The sequence below is a fragment of the Prionailurus bengalensis genome, chromosome C2 (assembly GCF_016509475.1).
Source record: "Prionailurus bengalensis isolate Pbe53 chromosome C2, Fcat_Pben_1.1_paternal_pri, whole genome shotgun sequence".
NCBI classification, from domain to species: domain Eukaryota; kingdom Metazoa; phylum Chordata; class Mammalia; order Carnivora; family Felidae; genus Prionailurus; species Prionailurus bengalensis.
Window position 1 is genome coordinate 152,247,356 of NC_057350.1, and position 22,134 is coordinate 152,269,489.

A 22,134-nucleotide genomic window follows, 5' to 3' on the forward strand; every position below is an offset into this window, starting at 1 on the left:
GAATAGCAACTGATGTCTGTATCGGCCACAGCAGTTCCCAGGTGGAAAGCACTGGGCATGGTGAGGAAAGTGACACAAGCACAGGCTTTCCTCCCAGGGCTAATCTTTGAGTTAGAGCTCTAGGAATCTTAACAATTGAAAAACCTGGAATCATCATGGCTTGTTGAAGGGTTCCCTACCCCTATCACCATGATATCTTTTAGGAATTCTTTCTGTGAATCCCCTCAAATGGCAACCCCCTCCCCTTGCTCACCACCAACCACAAAAAAAGGGAATGGAGATCAGGCAAGGTAGGCAGGAGTGGAGAACGACCAAAAAAGCCCTGATATCCATGAGTGCTAGGGAGTTTTCCTTCTAGCACATACATGCTCTAACGAGGATGCTGTGGTACCTGGTCAGGGCAGGACAAGAAGATCTGCCTTTGTTCCTGGGAAACCACCTTTGGATTAAGACCCACTAGGAAGATGGCGGTGTAGGACGACGCTGGGCTCACCTCGTCCTGCTGATCACTTGGATTCCACCCACACCTGCCTAAATAACCCAGAAAACCACCAGAAGACTAGCAGAATGGACTCTGCGGAGTCCAGCATAGACAAGAGGCCCACAGAAGAGGGTAGGAAGGGTGGAGAGGGGGTGTGCGCTACACGGACTGGCAGGAGGGAGCTGGGGCAGTGGAGGGGCAGCCTGCCCGGTGAGGCAGAACCCCCGAGTCAGACTTGCAAAAGTGGAGGGGCCAGACTCCATGAGTTCTGACAGCCAGTGGGACTTAACATCTGGAATGTTAAAAGTCAACAGCTCTGCTTGGAGAGCAGGAGGGCAAGAGGACACCAGGAGGGAGAGGTGTTGAGCCCCGGAAAACAGAGCTCAGCTTGGTGGGGAACAAAGGCGCTGGCCAGTGCCATCTCCCTCGCCCATCCCCCAGCAGAAACCCCAAAGGGAACCAGTTCACCGAACTTGCTTGCACTGTGCAAACACCCAACACAGTGCTTCTGTGGATCCATCCCTCCGACGGGTCTGCCTGCCTCCTCCCGGTGCTGCAGGGACCCTCCCACAGGGGGCCACCGACGGCAAAGTGAGCTGAGCCTGCCCCTCCCACCCCTGTGCACCTTGCAGATCCACCCCAGCTAATACGCCAGATCCCATCAAAGCAGCACCACAAGTCTGGCAGTATGCAAGTAGCCCAGACAGGGGCCACACCACTCCACAGTGAGTCTCGCTCCTGAGAGAGGGGAAGATAAGGTACACACCAGTCTGACTGTGGCCCCCGATGTGGGCTGGGGGCAGACATCGGGTCTGACTGAGGCCCTGCCCACCAACACAAGTTACTCCAGACAGCACAGGGGAAGCACCCTGTGGTTTGGAGCCACTTCAGGGACTACCCAAAATGACAAAATGGAAGAATTCTCCTCAAAGGAAACTCCAGGAAGTAGATCAAAAACGATTTAAGCAGTATAACGGAACAAGAAGGTAGAATAATAGTCATAAAATTAATCGCTGGGCTTGAAAAAAACATAGAGGACAGCAGAGAATCTATTTTTTTTTAATTTTTTTTTAACGTTTTATTTATTTTTGAGACAGCAAGAGACAGAGCATGAACAGGGGAGGGTCAGAGAGAGGGAGACACAGAATCTGAAACAGGCTCCAGACTCCGAGCTGTCAGCACAGAGCCCGACGTGGGGCTCGAACTCACGGACCGCGAGATCATGACCTGAGCCGAAGTCGGCCGCTTAACCGACTGAGCCACCCAGGCGCCCCCAGCAGAGAATCTATTGTTACAGAGATCAGGGGACAAGAAATAGTCATGAGGAGCTAAAAAATGCTATAAGTGAGGTGCAAAATAAAATGGAGGCGGCCATAGCATGGACTGAAGAGGCAGAGGAGAGAATAGGTGAATTAGAAGATAAAATTATGGAAAAAGAGGAAGCTGAGAAAAAGAGAGATAAAAAATAATCCAGGAGTATGAGGCAAGAATTAGAGAACTAAGTGATGCAATCAAATGGAACAATATCCATATCATAGGAATTCCTGAAGAGGAAGAGAGAGAGAAAGGGGCTGAAGGTGCACTTGAACAAATCATAGCTGAGAACTTCCCTGATCTGGGGAAGGGAAAAGGCATTGAAATCCAAGAGGCACAGAGAACTCCCTTCAGATGTCACTTGAATCGATCTTCTGCACAACATATCATAGTGAAACTGGCAAAATACAAGGATAAAGAGAAAATTCTGAAAGCAGCTAGGGATAAACAGTCTCTAACTTACAAAGGGAGACCCGTAAGGCTAGTGGAAGACCTATCTACTGAAACTTGGCAGGCCAGAAAGGAATGTCAGGAAATCTTCAATGTGATGAACAGAAAAAATATGTAGCCGAGAATCCTTTATCCAGCAAATTTGTCATTCAGAATAGAAGGAGAGATAAAGGTCTTCCCAAGCAAACAAAAACTGAAGCAATTCATCACCACTAAACCAGCCCTACAAGAGATCCTAAGGGGTATTCTGTGAGTGATATGTTGCAAGGACCACAAAGTACCAGAGACATCACTACAAGCATGAAATCTACAAACATCACAATGACTCTAAATCCATATCTTTCAATAATAACACTGAATGTAAATGGACTAAATGCTCCAACCAAAAGACATAGGGTTTCAGAATGGATAAAAAAAAACAAGACCCATCTATTTGCTGCCTACAAGAGACTCATTTTAGACCTGAGGACACCTTCAGATTGAAAGTGAGGGGATGGAGAACTATCTATCATGCTACCGGAAGTCAAAAGAAAGCTGGAGTAGTCATACTTATATCAGACAAACTAGACTTTAAATTAAAGGTGGTAACAAGAAATGAAGAAGGGCATTATATAATAATTACAGGGTCTATGCATCAGAAAGAGTAATAACTATAAATGTCTATGTGCCAAATACTGGAGCCCCCAAATATATAAAACTATTAATCACAAACATAAGCAACCTTATTGATAAGAATGTGGTAATTGCAGGGGACTTTCATACTCCACTTACAACAATGGATAGATCATCTAGACACATGGTCAATAAAGAAACAAGGGCCCTGAATGATCCATTGGATCAGATGGACTTGACAGATAATATTTAGAACTCTGCATCCCAAAGCAACAGAATATACTTTCTTCTTGAGTGCACATGGAACATTCTCCAAGATAGATCACATACTGGGTCACAAAACAGCCCTTCATAAGTATACAAGAATTGAGATCATACCATACACACTTTCAGACCACAATGCTATGAAACTTGAAATCAACCACAGGAAAAAGTCTGGGAAACCTCCAAAAGCATGGAGGTAAAGAACACCCTACTAAAGAATGAATGAGTCAACCAGGCAATTAGAGAAGAAATTTAAAAATATATGGAAACAAATGAAAATGAACATACAACAATCCAAACTCTTTGGGATACAGCAAAGGCAGTCCTGAGAGGAAAATACATTGCAAACCAGGCCTATCTCAAGAAACAAGAAAAATCCCAAATACAAAATCTAACAGCACACCAAAAGGAAATAGAAACAGAACAGCAAAGACACCCCAAACCCAGGAGAAGAAGAGAAATAATAAAGATCAGAGCAGAAATAAACAATATAGAATTTAAAAAAACTGTAGAGCAGATCAATGAAATGAGTTGTTTTTTTGAAAAAATAAACAAAATTGATAAACCTCTAGCCAGGCTTCTCAAAAAGAAAAGGGAGATGAACCAAATAGATAAAATCGTGAATGAAAATGAAATTATTACAACCAATCCCTCAGAAATACAAGCAATTATCAGGGAATACTATGAAAAATTATATGCCAACAAACTGGACAACCTGGAAGAAATGGACAAATTCCTTAGCACCCACACACTTCCAAAACTCAAACAGGAAGAAATAGAAAACTTGAACAGACCCATAACCAGCAAAGAAATTGAATCAGTTATCAAATATCTCCCAACATGTAAGAGTCCAGGACCAGATGGCTTCCCTGGGGAATTCTACCAGACATTTAAAGCAGAGATGATACCTATCCTTCTCAAGCTGTTCCAAAAAATAGAAAGGGAAGGAAAACTTCCAGACTCATTCTATGAAGCCAACATTACTTTGATTCCTAAACCACACAGAGACCCAGAAAAAAAGAGAACTACAAGCCAATATCCCTGATGAATATGAATGCAGAAACACTCAATAAGAATGTAGCAAATCGAATTCAACAGCATATAAAAATAATTATTTACCATGATCAAGTGGGATTCATTCCTGGGCTGCAGGGCTGGTTCAACATTCACAAATCAATCAATGTGATACATCACATTAATAAAAGAAAAGATAAGAACCATATGATACTGTCAATCAATGCAGAAAAAGCATTTGACAAAATTCGGCATCCTTTCTTAAAAACACTTGAGAAAGTCGGGATAGAAGGAACATACTTAAACATCATAAAAGCCATTTATGAAAATCCCACAGCTAATATCATCCTCAATGGGAAAAAACTGAGAGCTTTCTCCCTGAGATCAGGAACACGACAGGGGTGCCCACTTTCACCGCTGTTGTTTAACATAGTGTTAGAAGTTCTAGCATCAGCAACCAGACAACAAAAGGAAATCAAAGGCATCAAAACTGGCAAAGACGAAGTCAAGCTTTCACTTTTTGCAGATGACATGATATTATACATGGAAAATCCAATAGACTCCACCAAAAGTCTGCTAGAACTGACACATGAATTCAGCAAAGTTGCAGGATACAAAATCAATGTACAGAAATCAGTTGCATTCTTATACACTAATAATGAAGCAACAGAAAGACAAATAAAGAAACTGATCCCATTCACAATTGCACCAAGAATCATAAAATACCTTGGAATAAACCTAACCAAAGATGTAAAATATCTGTATGCTGAAAACTATAGAAACCTTATGATGGAAATTGAAGACGATATAATGAAATGGAAAAAACATTCCATGCTCATGGATTGGAAGAATAAATGTTGTTAAAATGTCAATACTACCCAAAGCTGTCTACACATTCAATGCAATCCCAACCAAAATTGGACCAGCATTCTTCTTGAAGCTAGAACAAGCAATCCTAAAATTTGTATGGAACCACAAAAGACCCCGAATAGCCAAAGCAATTTTGAAGAAGACCAAAGCAGGTGGCATCACAATCCCAGACTTTAGCTTCTACTACAAAGCTGTAATCATCCAGACAGCATGGTATTGGCACAAAAACAGACACATAGACCAATGGAATAGAATAGAGACTCCAGAATTGGGCCTACAAAAGTATAGCCAACTAATCTTTGACAAAGCAGGAAAGAATATCCAATGGAAAAAAGACAGTCTCTTTAACAAATGGTGCTGGGAGACTGGACAGCAACATGCAGAAGAATGAAACTAGACCACTTTCTTACAACGTTCACAAAAATAAACTCAAAATGGATAAAGGACCTGAATGTGAGACAGGAAATCATCAAAACCCTAGAGGAGAAAGCAGGAAAAAATTTCTCTGACCTCAGCCGTAGCAATTTCTTACTTGACACATCTCCAAAGGCAAGAGACTTAAAAGCAAAAATGAACTATTCAGACCTCATGGAGATAAAAAGCTTCTGCACTGCAAAGGAAACAATCAGCAAAACTAAAAGGCAACCAACAGAATGGGAAGAAGTATTTGCAAATGACATATCAGACAAAGGGCTAGTATCCAGAATCTAGAAAGAACTCAACAAACTCCACACCCGAAAAACAAATAATCCAGTGAAGAAATGGGCAGAAAACATGAATAGACACTTCTCTAAAGAAGACATCAAGATGGCCAACAGGCACATGAAAAGATGCTCAACGTCGCTCCTCATCAGGGAAATACAAATCAAAACCACACTGAGATACCACCTCACGCCAGTCAGAGTGGCTAAAATGAACATATCAGGAGACTATAGATGCTGGCGAGGATGTGGAGAAATGGGAACCCTCTTGCACTGTTGGTGGGAATGAAAACTGGTGCAGCTGCTCTGGAAAACAGTGTGGAGGTCCCTCAAAAAATTAAAAATAGATCTATCCAGCAATAGCACTGCTAGGAATTTACCCAAGGGATACAGGAGTGCTGATGCATAGGGGCACTTGTACCCCAATGTTTATAGCAGCACTTTCAACAATAGCCAAATTATGGAAAGAACCTAAATGTCCATCATTTAGGATGATGAATGGATAAAGAAATTGTGGTTTATATGCACAAGAGAACACTACGTGGCAATGAGAAAGAATGAAATATGGCCTTTTGTAGCAATGTGGATGGAACTAGAGAGTGTTATGCTAAATGAAATAAGTCATACAGAGAAAGACAGATACCATATGTTTTCACTCTTATGTGGATCCTGAGAAACTTAACAGAAGACCATGGGGGAGGGGAAGGAAAAAAAATTAGAGAGGGAGGGAACCAAACCATAAGAGACTCTTCAAAAATGAGAATAAACTGAGGTTTGATGGGGGGTAGGAGGGAGGTAAGGGAGGGTGATAGGCATTGAGGAGGGCACCTGTTGGGATGAGCACTGGGTGTTGTATGGAAACCAATTTGACAATAAATTTCATATTTGAAAAAAATACATATAAACATTAAAAAAAAAAAAAGACCCACTGGACCATGAAAATGGCACTAGGATGAGGCACATCGCCCAGTTTCCACCAGTTGCATTCTTAGAAGGGAATGTCACAGTAGCTAAGTATGTGGGTAGTGGTCCAAGAGAACCCTTTCCAACACTCCTAATCTTTTCAGAAACACTGTGTCCAGATGGAGCTCTTCTTTGATCTTCTCGATCAAAATCAAGACCTTGATTTCATCATTTATGTGTGATTTTTAGAGATGTTAGGCAAAACCATGTATTCAAGTGGCCATCATGATACAATCTTTGCTTTCCTCGGGTGCCTCATGGCTCAGTCAATTGAACATCGGACTCTAGTTTTTGGCTTCGGTCATTATCCCAGGGTCATGGGATCGAGCCCTGCATCAAGCTCTGTGCTGAGCATGGAGCCTGCATAGGATTTTCTTTCTCCCTCAGCCTCTCCTGGTTCACATGCTTTTTCTCTCTCTCTAAACACACACACACACACACACACACACACACACACACACAAGCACAAAAAAAAATCTTTGCTTTCCTTAAAATGCAATTTGCATCAATTTTGTGCAAGTTGTTTTTTGCTTGTGATTATTGTATTGCAATAATAACTTTTCATGGTTATAAGTGGAAAGGAAAGAGTTTTAGTTTAAGTAGAAGATGTTTTGGAATATACTTGAAAAACCCAATTTCTACATATTATAACAACGCCAGAGTGATATCCACTTACAGGCTACCGGCCTTGTGAAATGAGCGTCTATTCCCAAGTTATTCTGCCTTTATTCTCTCTAACAACTTTTGTTATACAAAATGCTATCTCTGAATGTGCCAGTTAATACCCTGAAGAATGGTCCATGTCTCTCTTGTTAATCTCTGTGCAGGTTGTTGCCTCGTCCTTTAAAGATCCAGTAAGTGGGTCTTTCTTTGGACCAGAAAAGTTCAAGAATAATTAAATCTTTTGGAACTGTCTTTTATTCAGAGAGAATAATCGGTCTTTATTTCTGCACAATTGCAATTACATTAAGATGCTTCTTAAGCTCCAGACATGTGCGTTTTTAAGATCCTGATTGCCGTCTTTTTCACTGAAAGTGGCCCAGGTGGGACTGGACTGAGAAGTGTTAATGAAGAGGAGGGACAGGAAAGCTTTGGATCATACCTTTAGCAAACCAGGAGGCTCCTGCATGTGCCAGGTGCCGTCTCAGGATACAAAGATGGAAGAAGTCCGGGTTCCAACCCTCAAGGACCTCTTGGTCTCAAGGTGGAGAAGGACACAATAAACATATTAACATACCCCAGGGCTACAGAGGAGGTATGAATAGAGAGGGGGGAAAGCCAAGGGCCCTGGGCGGTCCTAAAGAAAGGACCTTCTGTAGAAGGAAAATGCCAATTTCTTCCACTTGCTATCTGCACACAAGGGAAAGAAACTCCTTGATTCTGTGAAGTTCCCGTAGTGAGTGATCCTATTGGAGTCCAGATCCCTTTTATCAGGCAGATGCTCCCATAAGCAGCTTCTGTGAATGTCAGATAGCTGTCTCTTTATCCCAAGATATGCCCTTGGTCTGTTGGGAATCACTTCTGGAAATGCCTATCTATTACGCCCTTTCCACCAGTGGCATACCAGTCACTGACTGACACAGGGTACAGAAGGCTGACCCCCTGGCCTCAGGGAAGGAACCCTGTGAAGTCAGGCTGAGGCTAGACTTCAGCTGACTCACATCTTTGCCTGGCTTCTTTCCCTCTCCTGCCTGCTCTCCTCCCTCTCATGGGAATCGAGATCATTCCCTCCATTATTTGCTAATAAGCCATCTCAGGTTCTGCTTTTAGAGAATCCACACAAGATAGTTTTCTATGTTTACTCTCAGATTGTTGGTGGTATGGCTCTCATGAAAGAAGGAAAGAAAGAAAGAAAGAAAGAAAGAAAGAAAGAAAGAAAGAAAGAAAGAAAGAAAGAAAGAAAAAAAGAGAGAGAGAAAGGAAGGAAGGAAGGAAGGAAGGAAGGAAGGAAGGAAGGAAGGAAGGAAGGAAGGAAGAGGGAGGGAGGGAGGAAGGAAGGAAGGGAGGGAGGAATATTATCAGGGAGAGAGGGAGAAAAGGAAGGGAGAGAGGAGGGTCAGGGAATAATCTTATCAGGGCATGTCTCAGCTCCATACCCCTCTTCTAAGTGAAAGGACCACTGTTATAAGGAGCAAGGTGGCATGGAGGGAGGATCTGGGAGGGAGGGCGTATACACGGAAGGCTGGCCTCCTTCAAGAATCTTAGAGACCCTCAGCCTATTCTAAAAGTTAAATTGAGAATTGATTGAAGTTAGGAGTGAAATCACTTGGATGCTCGAGGTTTCAAAATTCACTTCCATGGCAATAAAAAAATATATATCCTGGAGGAAACTGAGCTCATAATCAATTTGTTTATGATGTTCTTTGGCTTTAACTTCTGACGTTCACAACGGATTTAAATCCACCCAGGACAGTCCCTGAATTCCTCATAGACCAAAGCCCTCCTTCACTGAGACAGCTGGGGCTTGCCCCGGGGATCAGCTGGAACAGAAGTTGTACTTTCTAAGGAACGTCTTGGCTACCTAGGCAGGCAGTGCAGACAGCTGAGTCCACTCAGGAGAGAACATTTATCCAGAAGAGCTTTCATTCTGAGCACAAGCCCTGGAGGAGGCACTTGGAAATTTTCTTGGATAAAGTGTTTTTGTATGCATTAGCAGTTTTTCATTAAGAAGATTGGAGCAATTAATGTTATCTTGATTAATGAAGCCAAATTAGCTTTCTCATTTCTAATGCTTCTTCCTTCTTGCTAGGCAAGAATTTGGAACTGACTTAATGCAGCCCACCAGGCAGACTTTTACACAATGCTGGAAATTGGCTGTAGCTGCTTTTCAGTGAAGTAATCGGCAAAATCAGGCCTGATCTACTTGTGTACAAAATTAGGCAAATAGAGAATAGATTTTAAGCATCCCAGACCTGAGTGCAAGTTCTTGCCTGGTCACCACCAAGCTTCAGTTTATTAAATGAAAAATGGACATCACCCTAACACCATCCTCAAAGTTGCTCTAGATTGATGGTTCTCATAGTACAGTCTTCAGACCAGCAAAATCAGTGGTCCCTTGGGGCCTTGTATGAAATGCAAAATTGTGGTCCCCACCCCAGATCTACTGAATCATCAACTCTCAGAGGGAAGCCCAGAAATCCTTTTTACCGACCCTCGGGGGCATTCTGATGCACTCTGGTCTAGAAACCACTGACATAAGCCATGGTGCTTCACTCTGGTTGTGTTCATTACAAGTACCCAGTGAGTTTTTAAAATGTACTAATGCCATGTTCCAACCCCAAGCAAGTCCAATATACTGATCCCAAGTGGACCCACCAAGTGTTCTTTTTTTAAAAAAAATTTTTAATTTTTATTTATTATTTTTTATTTTATTCTTTATATTAAACATAACTTATTGTCAAATTGGTTTCCATAAAATACCCAGTGCTCATCCCAACAGGTGCCCTCCTCAATGCTCATCACCCACTTTCCCCTCTCCCCCACCCCCCATCCACCCTCAGTTTGTCTTCAGTATTTAATAGTCTCTTATGGTTTGTTTGCCTCCCTCCCTCCCTGTAAGTGTTTCCCCCCTCCTGCTCCCCCCTGGTCTTCTGTTAAGTTTCTCAGGATCCACAGATGAGTGAAAACGTATGGTATCTGTCTTTCTCTGTATGACTTATTTCACTTAGCATAACACCCTCCAGTTCCATCCACGTTGCTACAAAGGGCCATATTTCATTCTTTCTCATTGCCACGTAGTATTCCATTGTGTATATAAACCACTATTTCTTTATCCATTCATCAGTTGATGGACATTTAGGCTCTTTCCATAATTTGGCTATTGTTGAAAGTGCTGCTATAAACATTGGGGTACAAGTGCCCCTATGCATCAGCACTCCTGTATCCCTTGGGTAAATTCCTAGCAGTGCTATTGCTGGATAGATCTATTTTTAATTTTCTGAGGAACCTCCACACAGTTTTCCAGAGCGGCTGCACCAATTTGCATTCCCACCAACAGTGCAAGAGGGTTCCCGTTTCTCCACATCCTCGCCAGCATCTATAGTCTCCTGATTTGTTCATTTTAGCCAGCAAGTGTTCATATAGTTAAAAGCTCCCAGGTAATTCTAAAGTGTTATCACAGTTGCTCTGACGATTAAGTGACAGGCACAGTGCATAGCATGTAGTAATTTCCCAAATGCTATTTATCATTCACTTATCGTTAATAATGTAGACGAAGGTATTGCGGGTGACACTTGAGTAACTGCATTTACTGGGTTTTTCTCACCTCTGCAGGGAGTTGTACCATGAACCCCCACACCCACCCACCCAGGCTGTCTGCTAAGTACAACTGTTGCATTGGGTTGCAAAGTAGAAAAGATACTGGTTTTGGAGGAAGTCGGACCTGGTTTGAATGTGAGCATTGCCTGGCCATGCTGGCTAAATCACCATAGGGAAGCCACTTAATGTCTCTGAGCTTAAGGGACATCACCACAAAATTAAGATGAGACCATCTCACTGGCTGGCAACAGGAAGCACTGTGACCCACCTGTCTATTCTTTCTTCCTCCCTTTTCCTTCCTCTTCGTCCTTCCCCCAGACTTTTATCACTCTCTCTCTCTCTTCCTTGAGTGCCAATACAAGTGGCACTCCAGTCATGGGTGCATTTCATTCTGAGTTTGCTCTTTTCCCTGGATACCTGTATATATCCCTATGTTCGAGAGTCACCCTTTTCATTTTGTGAAGTTTCCAGGAACAACCTCTGACCTCTTTCCTTTCTGTGGCCCAACGTACCAACACAAGAGGAAGCATAGGAATGACCATCAAGTCTGAAGATGATGTAAATCCAGAAAGAATAGGAAATAAATAAACTGAGCAAATACATGGGTTGTGTTCCACATTACTCTAAATTGAACAGAGCAACATGAATGAGGAAGACTTTAAAGTTCCAGGACTCAAGATTCAAAGACAGTGGTACCAAACACTTCCTGAGACTAGGGACAAGACATCTGACACACCCTTTTACATTTTTTGATGCGCTTCTTTTCTAAGATCTGGGTTCTGTCTGAATATTGACTCTTAGGCACAAAACCTGGTGTTTCAGAGAACAACAGATGCTGTCAGTGGCTCTCTGCATATTCCCTTGGGCCTTAACATTTTAGTGCCCACTGGCCAACGTCCAGCTATCACATCTGCATTCTCTGGACGCTGAGGTCTTCTGCCTGTGTGCAGAGCACGTCACAAGCACGTGTCAAGAATTAACATAATACTCCTCCTTCCTAAGAGGCAGCAACCCCAGGTGGGTTAACCCAGTGTGTTCTATGCTGGTTCCCAGAGCCCCCCAGTGGAATGCACCTGCAGTTACCCACACAGCCACTAGCTTCATAACGAACCCTTTATCGGCTGCCTGCCCCGTTTCCCCATGCCTCTCAGTGTCTCTTGGCATCATCTCTCAAGTAAACGGCTTGCCTCAAATCCTTGCCTCTGGGTCTGCTTCTGGGGAACCTGAACTAAGACACAGAAGAATCCCACAGTTGCACTGTGGTTACTACCTTCAGTAGGGATGTGGGGCCAGGGGCTGCTCTACTGAACTTATCACCACAGCTTAAATCTAAAGCCTGAGGCTGCTCAGGGGACAGCCTTATTCTTCCAGCCTACAAAGAGTTAATTTTCTTCTAGTCTACAATCTTCCAGGGCAGACAAAACAAATTGAGCTCTTGGAACAGGCATAGTAGAGATAAATTTATTAGTGCCCATTGAATTAGGAAGGAAGTTGACTGCTTGTCCTGTTTCCCTCTGCCTCTGTTCTGGGTGATGACTCATGTCCTAAGTGTCCTCCCTTGGGATGGATGTGACTAACAATGGCTCAGATAGCAAGTGGCTCCTGAATTTCCAGTTCTGAGGAAGGCTGAGGGACAGAGAGGTGGTCTCAAAGATTGGTCATTCAACTGTGATGAGTGTTATGGAATAAGGGGTTGGGTTATTTATAGAAGTTGGACATTGCCCAACTATGGGAAAAGCAGGGGGAGTGAAGTTCTGAAAGAGATCATGAGCTCAGAGAAGCCCTCACCAGACGTCCTGAAGCACAAGTCAGGTGGACAAGTCAGAGGCTGCAGGGATCTCTGAGAAGCCAAGCGTGTCTGGTTCCCCAAGCAGGTCTGTTATGGAGACAAAGCTGTTGTCTCTGAGCTACCTCTCTGCCCCTCCACAGTCACATTTCTGGTGGTGAACTGGGGTCGTTGTCGGTCAGCAGGACCAGCTGTCGGGAAGAACCAGACAAGGAGTGGAAGAGAATGAGGACAAGCTGGAGTTGGCTGTGTGTCTGCCCCCAGACCCTGAACGCCTTCTGAGAGTGATGGCTGGTGCCTCACTCTGGCCTCCCAGATTCGATGCAGTTTCCTCTGTTGACCAGCCCTGTCTGAAGCCACTCAGGGATGGGGCTTCTGAGAAATCTAGTTCCAGCTTACAAAGTTGACAGCAGAAAGACCCAGCACAGCCAACTCAGGGAGACGTCCTCATGCTGAAAGACCCACCCTGCGCGCTGACCAAGTCTTGGGCTGCCTTTGTTACTGTTTTCGCTTGTTTGTTTTTATCTATTCTCTTCTCAAAAGTGGGGGACTATTTGCTATTGATTTATCTACTCCAAATGCTATGTGATTCTAAGATGAATTCACTAGAACAGTGATTCTCCGTGGGAGGTGATTTTGCCTACCAGGGGACATTTGACAGTGTCTGGAGACATTTTGGATGTCATGACTAGGAGGTTAGTAGACCTGAGGGATGTGGCTAAGTATTCTACAGTGCACAGGACAGATCCCCACAACAAAGAATTACCCCACTCAAAATGTCGATAGTGTTTAAAACCCTGAACCAGAAGTAAATGCCTACCTCTGATTTATTCACTTCCTTTATTTTGCTTCATCAAGCACATTTAGAAATACTAACAGAATACAAAAGCGTCTACTGATAACTATGGTGTCTTAGCTCCTTCCTTTACCCAAAGCCATGCATCCCAGATCTAAACTTTGGTAATAATCTCAGGACGCTCCCCTTGTCTTTTCCTAACTGGGTATCATAATGACATCATTCTTCAGTACATCTTCCCTGAGATGTAAAGTTACCCCCAACCAACCCAGATCCCCATTAGTGACTCTTATGATGTCCTGAATGCTTCCTTTTCATCATTCATCACAACGACAACAAACGCTTACCAGTACGATCATGGTTTGCTGGATGCCCGCCCCACCACAATGTAACTGTGATCTCACAACAATCCTACGAGGAACACGTTCTTATCCCATTTTACAGATGAGGAGACCGAGATTTAGAAAGGTTGAATGCTCTGTCTAAGCTCACCCAGATAGCCTATGGAGGAATCCAGTATGTGCTGTAGTAAACAGTCCCGAGAACAAATAAAATATTACTAACACAAAAAGCAAGATGGAATATCTGCTTCATAAGTGTTTTCCCGTAAGTATTTAAATGATGCTCTGCTAAAATCCCTTCTGCCTGCAGGTCTGTGGATAGAGGCAGACCTAGCTCCCAGAATCATTAGCCAGCATGTCTAAGCTCTTCTCAACATGGCTGTTCGTAACAAAAATGCAAATGAGGGTGCCCAACTGCAAATTGCTCCCGCCCCATTTTGAGACCTTCTGCGTGACTGGGCCAAAACTTCCTCCTAAGCAGACAGATGTGCTGGCTTCTCTGTTCTGGAGCTTAGCTGTTTCCTTGGCAGGGAACCAAGCCTGTGGCAGAATGACATTGCCGTGCCCACTGAAGGACATCTGAAGAGTGTGGTCCCTGCTGGAATCCACCCACCGAGGGCACAGCTGTGAACAGAGCCCCTCCACGTGTGCTAAGAATGCAGGACCTAGAGCCTGGGCTTCGCTTTCAATTATAAACCGTTATGTTCCCATGTTAAATGGTAGTCAGTGAGAATAGCATCAACACATATTAAGACATAACGCGTTTAGACACACGCACACGCACAGGCACGTGTATACAGGAGGACGTATAACTATATGGTATGGAAGTGACTAGAAAAGTCAAGCCTTTCCAAAAAGGAAAGTACAATGCCTGGAAGATAACCTTTCTTTCAAATCTCGCCCACTTACAATGCAACAATGTCTGGTGTCTTGGTGTTCCTGCAGGACTTTCCCATGTTAAGTTAAACCAAATGAAATTGACGTTTTCGTAGGTTAAAAAAATATATATATGGATAATATGGTTTAACCGAATATGTAGTGAGCACCCAGCAGGGTGGAGTTAAGAGGAGCCCTTCTCCAGGAGGCCCAGCAAGTGGGAGGACCCCAAGCGAGGAGGAAATGGCGAGGCTGCTTGGCCGGAACCTAGTGAGAGCTTCATTAAACCACAGCTGAAAGAAAGCGCCCAGCCTCCAAGGACCAGGATCAGCCAAAAGGGCTGCTCGGGGACAGGGGTCAGAGAAAGTGGCATTGAGAGGGCTGGCTGGGCCCCGCCCTGGAGCTCCTGGCGCGGTGACCCTCAGGAAGGACCACCTCTGCCCCCTATAGGCTGAAGGCAGGAAAAATGTCAGCTGCAGATGGGAAAGCATTACAGGGAGAGATGGATCAGATGCTGAGTTCTTCCAGAAGCAAGTGGTGATGGGGTGGAGGCAGAGGTGAGATGGGGAAGCCGAGTGGCCTCTGGACGAGAACGTGTGCAGGAGAACCAGACAAACTGTGCTCGTCAGTGGGTACCACAGAGATTGCATAGGGCAATCAGGAAACCTATTCTCATTTCAGACTTGCTCTCAGCTAGCTGTGCTCTTTGGCAGACGGCTCTGAGCCTCGGTTTCTTCATCTAAAATGGGAGCACAGTTCAGTTTCTGGGTCCAGGTTACCCAGCAGAGGACTGGTGGCTGGTCAGAAAGCGGCTCACTGATTCCAGAGTATTTTCATTTATCTCACCGAGGTGTAATTCCAGAAAACGGAGTCATGGCACCCAAGCATATTTTAATCTAAGTAGATTTCTTAGAATCCTAATTTTTGAATCTGACTGCCATCACATTTGCTGAGATTTCTTTTGTTTGTTGCCGGTTGTTATGAAAAACAGGCCCGTGATTTAAAGAACATGTCCAGGACTCTCTCTTATGGGGACATTTGTGTGGCCACAGATGAAAGTAAAAGTTCCCTTTTCATAGAGAAGAGATGTCTTAAACCGTGGCCCCCTCCCCCAGGGAAAAGCTGAAGCACACTTCAACTTGGGACTCAGTTGGAGTCATAATGGCATAATGCAGATTGCCATAGTTGGTGCTAACAGTTAATTTCTAAGAGGCATTTATGCAACTTTGGATTTATGTGTACTAATAAATTAAAGCCTAAAGGGATACATGGAAAAACTAAAAAATTCTCTTCATTAAAGCATTTTTTGGTATACATAATTTGATTATAATTTCCAAAATATTTAAGTATCGGCATGTAGTTATATATGCTCATAATTTTCCAACTTATGAAAGAATTAATTTAATGCAGAAAGCTTGAGGGCACACAAACAAAAGTGCACCTCCTGGCCCCACCATCCAAAGTTAAGTATTATTAAAATTTTGGTATGTAAATTTCCAGTCTTTCATTCATTCCATAAATATTTATTGAGTGACTACTAGAGCCAGGCACTCACTGTGTTGTGTGCTAAGAAGGAAATGATACGATGGGTTCCATTTCTCTTTTGTTGCATGTTCCACACCCCTCTTTCCCATGCAAGTTTGTACCGGAATAAGAACAGGGCAATATGGCGCTGTGGCTGGAGGCAGGCGCTGGCCCCACTCCAGCCTTACACATTTGTTGCAGGGATTATGATGAATAACCGTAAGGAACCTGGCAGAGAGCCTCCCAGAGCCCCAGACTCAGCGGGTGCTCAATCAACAATAACTGTTATTACTTTTTATTACTGTTATTTTTATGTGAAGGTTCTTATTACCAATTGCAGCTAATTTTAGGTCTGATTCTAAGATTTTCCAGATGTAGTTTTAAGTGCTGAGTCTCCTCCATGGAGTGTCCTTCCATGCCGTCTCCAAAGTTCTTGCTGCTGGTTATTTATTTCCCCCAGAAATGGCTTTTCTTGCCATTGTGGTATGTGTGTGTGTGGGGGGGGGGGGGTGGTTAGCTTTTATTATTATTTTTTTGTTTCAAGTTTTTATTTAAATTCTGGTTGATGAACATAGAGTGTAACATTGGTTTCAGGAACAGAATTTAGTGATTCATCACTTACAACACCCAGTGCTCATCACAAGTGCCCTCCTTAATGCCCATCACCCCACCCACTCCCTCCATCGAAACTCAGTTTGTTCTGTATAGTTAAGAGTCTCTCGCTTTGGTTTTATACTCTATGCTGTTTGCTCAGCCAGTTGTCTGCCTGCTCCCCATTGTGGAGGTAAGGGTCAATGCTGATGTTACACCTCACCCCTTTGGGCAAAAGAATGACCCCAGGTAGGTCATTCAGTTAAGTGGTGAAGGATGGTCCTCTGGGGAAGAAGCAATGTTGTTTTTTATATTTCCTGTAGTCCCCTGCTCAGACCTCTCTAGTTTAAACAACTCAGTAGTTTAACCACATATGAATCAATCATGGGGATGCAAAGGACACAACCTCCCGGGCATTTCCAGAAAGAGCTCTCCTTGGCCAAAAACAGTTCTTCTCCAGGGAAGGGGACAGTGGAGAGCCATGTGAGGGCACACACCCGCTAGGGGATGGGTCCATTGGCTCCATTAAGGGGTTCTGGGACAGGAAACACCAACATTGACTATACCAGCCTAAAGCACGGCTCTCTTTCCCCAAAGAATGAATGTAAAGAACTCTGAATATTCCTACATGCCACTTGATATAACTCAACTGTATATACAATTGTAGCAATAGTTATTTCTGTACTCCACTTAAGGAACTGGGTCCGCCTCATGGAAAGAGGGGAGAGTCAGGGACTTGGGGTTGGGCAGAATCATGCTTTATTAAAAAGGGAATAAATTTGGTGTTACTCTAGAAAAGAAAGGAATGAAAGAGAAAACAGTTAATGATTTTCATAGAATGTTGCCAGATACCACAGCCCCCTGTCCCAACCACTTGGAAGATTATTTGAAACATTGGGTAAGCACTATCTAAATAACACAGAGTACTACATTTATTTATATATAACATCTCTATATTACATATACACATAATAGTATATATACGTAGTATTATATAACACAACACACAAATATATATATTTTATATATATTATTTACATATATACACACAACACATATAAAACATTAAGCATGCAGTTTGAAAAGAGCCACTAGGAATTTCTGGGTGACAAAAGCATGCAAAATTTACTTACCTCACCTCTCCGTAGGGCCCCATTCAGATCCTCAGCTGTCCATGAGCACAGAATTCTATCATGTCACTCAGTTTGGTCCCCCCTGTGACCAGATGGCTTTTGTCACTATCTTTTTCTCTCTCTGTCTTGCTCTTAGCCATGGTTGCTAATTTTTCCAGTTCTCTGGGTCCTAGTATCATGCAGGCTTTTTATGGTTTTTCTTCCACTTCAGGTCCCATGCCAATAGCCCCTTCCTCCTGTCCCAAGAAGGCTGCAAAGGAAGTGACTCCATTTCGCTTCCCCTTTCCATTTCATTGGTCAGAAGGATGCCTTGGACACTGGAAATACTCATCAGGCCTTGTTTCTTACGAGAATCCAAACATTCTTCTTTACATTTTGGCTAGGATAACCTGATTCTGATTTTTCCTGGAGCCATTCCAATCTCACATTATGAATCAGTGTCCCGAAATTATTTATCAAACCATATGTCTTCATGTTGAAGTTATAATGCTGTCATTGTAGTTGGCCTGATTTCAAATACAGTCTCCTTCACCTCTTGGATCCTGAGTCTATTAGAGATGCCGTCCCCATTATGGATGACTTGGGACATCGAAATACTGTTTGCTGTGCCTGGCAACCAATTAATTAAACAAACCATTAGTCTAGGAGCAAAATGGTCAACATTATTAATTTCCTTATCATTGTCACTCCGTAGCTAGACACAGTAGTGGTCCAGCAACTGAAAAATGAAAGGTACCGATGTGTAGCTCAGCTGCCAAGGCAAAGACAGACTAGGTATTTCAACCTCCTTACCCCAACTTTGGGGCGCTTTTTAAAGTGGAAAAAATTAGAATATAACAAATGAAACCAACATATCATTCTATTTTTAGCAGGAGAGGAGAGAGCCTGTATTACATACACTTCTTGGATTCCCTGTGCTGATCACGTCATCAAGCACAGAGTAGGCTACTAGAAAAATAAAATGATTAATTGTTTCCCATTGCATGAGCATTTACTAGGAAATGGGTGGGAAAAGTAGAGAAAAATGGAAACAAATCAGTGGAAATTGTTTGCAGAACGACTTCTTTCTAAGCTATCTGATCATACCTGGTAGCAACCCGTGGTGGCAATGCCGGATGGCACAGGTGGTGAGGTTGCTTGCCTCTCCAGCACTCCAAGGTAACTCAACATTCAAAACCGTGCCTTTTTCTTTTAGACTACACTAATTTCATTTTCCTTCTAATAGTGCATGTGATTTTTAATAGCTATGCCGTGTTGTTAAAAGTTTTTAATTACAGTAATATATTTCGACCGGGCTTAAGTCCGGAGTATTCACTCTGGATCAAGTAGGACAGTCCAGAAGAATAATGGAAGTCCATTCGACAGTTATTCAGTAAGGATTTATTGAACGCTTACTATGTGGTAGTACTTGTTTACGCACTGGAGTGTATGTATGGAGTGTGTGTATGAAGCGAACACTGCGGTGTTTGCAGCCGCTACCGCTGTGCCTTCCTTGGCTCGCTAACACCCGCGCCCCCTCCGGCTCAGGTCGCTGCTGTCCAAGGAGGAGAATCAAGGAAGGGGTCTCTACACCGTGCTGACTGCCCGCAACTCCGCCGGTGGTAAAGCACAGAGGAAGCAACCGGCTACAAAAGCTGCTGGCCAAAGTGTGCCCTCTACTGGAGGGGTGAAGAAACCGCGTGGTCACGGGCCTGATCCCGCAGGACGTCTGATTCGCAAACTTCCTTCCCAGCGCCTGGCGCGAGAACTTGCTCAGGACTTCAAAACGCCTCTGCCCTTCCAGAGTACAGCTCGGTGCTTTGCAGGAGGCGAGCGAGGCCTATCTGGTGGGGCTGTTTGAAGACACCAGCCTGTGGGCTGTCCATGCCGAACGTGCAATAATTACGCCAAAAGACACCCAGCTAGCGCACTGCACAGAGGAACGCGTGCTTAAGATGGTGCTGTGATGGGGGCGCCTGGGTGGCGCAGTCGGTTAAGCGTCCGACTTCAGCTCAGGTCACGATCTCGCGGTCCGGGAGTTCGAGCCCCGCGTCGGGCTCTGGGCTGATGGCTCAGAGCCTGGAGCCTGTTTCCGACTTCAGCCAGGTCACGATCTCGCGGTCCGGGAGTTCGAGCCCCGCGTCAGGCTCTGGGCTGATGGCTCAGAGCCTGGAGCCTGTTTCCGATTCTGTGTCTCCCTCTCTCTCTGCCCCTCCCCCGTTCATGCTCTGTCTCTCTCTGTCCCAAAAATAAATAAACGTTGAAAAAAAAAATTAAAAAAAAAAAAAGATGAAGTCTAAGAAAACTATTGTTCAAATTCTCGACGGAAGGACTTTTTTTTAAGCCACAAAATGAGACTCACAAATCTCATTAAAACATTATCAGAAGAAGTTTGATGGCCCTTGAGCTATTCTGATCTCCTCTCTTGTTCCATTTCTCTTAAAACTCAGCTCTTTGCAAAATGTTGATGACAGGGGCAGAAATGTTTTGTTGAAAAGGTCCTAGCCTTCTCACCTCCTCCCCCCCTCCCCCCCCCCCCCCCCCCCCCCCCCCCCCCCCCCCCCGTTCTCCATTCATGAGAGAGGGCTCAAGGAGCTTGATTTGAAAAGATTATTGTCCAGGTGATATCCTTATACCCAGGCCGTCCTTATTTCTTAGAACACATAAGCAAACATAGCTCACCTCTGGCCGTGGAAGTATTGACCGGCTGACAGGGTCTTTCTGCTCCGAAAAGTACATTGGCCTGAGGTCACTGCTAGGTAGTACTGGGATGGAAACATCAAATTCTCTTTCTGTCTCTATGGAGATTATCATAGGACTTTTCTTCTCGAGTCTGTTAACATGGTAAATGGTATTGATTCTTCCGTGTTGACCCAACCTTGCATTTCCATAATAAACTTCACTTCATTGTGATGCAGTATCCTTTTTCTGTAGAGCTGAATTTGATTTGCTAATATTTGGAGGGGGGTTGTATCTATATTCACGAGGGATATTGACCTGCAGATTTCTTTCTTCTGTCTTTGAGAAGTTTGCTTTTCTTCTATATTCTCAAACAGTTGCGTAGAATTCGTATTATTTCTTCTTTAAATGTTTGGTATAATTTGCCAGTGAAATCTTCTGGGCCTGGAGTCTTCTTTATTGCTTTAAAACAATATTAGCAATAATTTATTCAATTTCTTCAATAAATTCAGCAATATTCAAGTTATCTGCCCTTCTTCTTGAATGAATTTTGATAGTTTGTGTCTTTCAAAGAATTGATCCATTTCATCTAGGTTGTCAGATTTATAGACATAGTGTTTTTATAATATTCCCTTATAATCTTTTTATCTTTTGTAATATTCCCATATCTTTTTAGTTCCCTCAATGTCATCTTTATGACAGATGAATTAAGTATCTTTTTAGTGTTTTGTCATATCTGTAGCAGTGGCCTCTCTTTTATTCCTTCTGTTGTTAAATTGTATCTTCACTTTTTTTTCTTAGTACATCTGGCTAGAGATTTACCAATTTTTTTTTTTAATTTACATCCAAGTTAGTTAGCATATAGTGCAATAATGATTTCAGGAGTAGAATCCAGTGATTCATCCCCTACATATAACACCCAGTGCTCATCCCAACAAGCGTCTTCCTTAATGCCCATTACCCACTTAGCCTATCCCCCCACCCACAACCCCTCCAGCAATCCTCAGTGTGTTCTCTGTATTTAAGAATATTTTATGTTTTGTCCCCCTCCCTGTTTTTATATTATTTTTGCTTCCCTTCCCTTATGTTCATCTGTTTTGTGTCTTAAATTCCACATATGAGTGAAGCCATATGATATTTGTCTTTCTCTGACTAATTTTGCTTAGCAAGATACAGTCTAGTTCCATCCATGTAGTTACAGATGGCAAGATTTCATTCTTTTTGATTCCTGAGTAATACTCCATTGTAAATATACCACATCTTCTTTATCCATTCATCCGTCAGTGGACATTTGGGCTCTTTCCATACTTTGGCTATTGCCGATAGCGCTGCTATAAACATTGGGGTGCATGTGCCCCTTCGAAGCAGGACACCTGTATCCTTTGGATAAACAGCTGGTAGTGCAATTGTTACACTGTAGGGTATTTTTAATTTTTTGAGGAACCTCCATACTGTTTTCCAGAGTGGCTGCACCAGTTTGCATTCCCACCAGCAGCGCAAAAG

The 22,134-nt window shown here is 43.3% G+C and overlaps 1 pseudogene; it reads left to right on the forward strand.

The window, feature by feature from the left end:
* The first annotated feature begins 19,081 nt into the window (after positions 1–19,081).
* LOC122491050 lies at positions 19,082–19,919 on the forward strand (annotated as a pseudogene).
* Positions 19,920–22,134: the final 2,215 nt, after the last annotated feature.